This window comes from Empidonax traillii, unplaced genomic scaffold (assembly GCF_003031625.1).
Source record: "Empidonax traillii isolate 1590-97213 ecotype Southwest subspecies unplaced genomic scaffold, ASM303162v1 scaffold2140:size64023, whole genome shotgun sequence".
Classification (NCBI taxonomy): Eukaryota; Metazoa; Chordata; class Aves; order Passeriformes; family Tyrannidae; genus Empidonax; species Empidonax traillii.
In genome coordinates this window covers 47,491-49,076 of record NW_020957333.1, presented here as the reverse complement: position 1 = coordinate 49,076, position 1,586 = coordinate 47,491, and the positions used below count along the sequence as shown (strand labels likewise).

The 1,586-nt window shown below is 50.1% G+C and overlaps 1 protein-coding gene across 1 annotated transcript in view; it reads left to right on the top strand.

Annotated features, from left to right (window-relative positions):
- RAB11B (RAB11B, member RAS oncogene family) overlaps positions 1-1,586 on the top strand; it is a 10,608-nt gene that overhangs the window by 6,315 nt on the left and 2,707 nt on the right. The window lies entirely within an intron of this gene.

Below are 1,586 nucleotides of genomic sequence, written 5' to 3'. Positions count from 1 at the left end.
TGTCCCCAGTCCCTCTCCAGCTCTCCTGGAGCCCCTTTAGGCACTGGAAGTCCTCAATAAGGTCTCCCCAGAGCCTTCCTTTCTCTAGCCTGAACACCCCCAGTTCTGACCCCAAGGTGCCCAGGAAGAGGTAGGCAGGTGAAATGGGTAGCCAAGCTGGTTCTGTAAGTAAAGAGCTTGGCAGACTGGGAATGGGGTGTCTCTGCTGCCCAGCAAGATTTGTGTTATCAGAGCTCCTGGTGAAGCAACTGCAGAGTGAGGCAGAGCTGCCCAGTGCTGGGGCTGATCCACTGCTGATCTGGGACCCTTGGCTGGATCTGAGGCAACTTCCCTGGCACTTGGAGACAGTGTCCGTGGTTTTAGTGCTCTGAGCATAGTTCATCAGTCGCCATCCATCCTGTCTGCCCCTGCAGTGTAGTCCTGAGGCTGACCCTGGCTAGAGGAGCTGGCCTGAGGCTGCTCTAGGAGGGCCCTGGTGCTGTGACAAGACTCAAGCTGAGGTCAGGCCTGAACTCAAACTCCTCTCCAGCCCATCCCGGGCTCCCAAAAGTGTTGAGATTGTCCAGTTGAGGTAGCATGTAGTTCAGGACTGGTTAGTCCTGAGAAGGCTATTCCTAAAGTGTTTGCCTGGGGGTTGAATCATCCTTCTGAGAGAGGAGAAGAAACCTGGAAAAATGATCTGTGTAGAGCAGTGAGTTGGGAACCACTGCAGGAGACTTGGAGGAGGGAAGAGGGTGGGAACAGTGGGGCAGGAGTTTCCTTACTGGCCACTAGTTTGAGATCACTAAAGACTGGAAGGAAAAAACCCACAAAACACCCCAAAGAGGTGCTACCCCGAGGTGGAGGGGGCTTGGCAATGGCTCTGAACAGCTTGTGTTCAAATACAGCACTGAGCAGGAAAGAAAGAGGATGTGACTGCCTCTGAGCAGCTCTCCTCATCCCCTTCAGCAAAGAGCTGTAGGCAGCCAGCGGCAAAGAGATTGGCCTTGGGTTCAAGGTTTCTGTTTCCAACAACATAGATACATGCAGATTCTTTAAAACAAAAAAAAAAAAGCCTAACAAAACCCCACCATCAACCATCCCTGCAGAGTCCCCCATGATTCTGAATCCTTACCAAAGGCTCCGGGTGTTGCTGTTTTGGGGCTGTGGCTGTATAAATGTGACCATAATATTTACCACAGACTTCCAGGGAGGTACTTGCCCTTTTCCTGTTTCACAATGGAGGGAAGTCGGAACACAGGCTCTAGTCAGTGAAATAAGTAATTTAAAAACATTTCAACTTGTATTATTTCTGCTAACTCTGCAGTTGAAATGGTTGGTTTCTGAAAGCTTTTAAACCGGCAGCCTCTCTTCAGCGATTACAGCTTTGTGGCTCTGTGTGCTTTCAGCCATAAACTAATTTGAGTCCAATGAATTAATTTGGATCAACACAGCGTTTTATGGATCCATGTGGCTTTTTACTGTCATAAGTGGGGAAACTGATCTGTTGCAGAGAGGAGCATTGCTGTTCTTTGGTGGTAGCAGCTTCCCAGGAGCTGAGGTGGGAAGCAGGGAACTGTCACTGCTGCTGTGCAGGATGTTTCCCA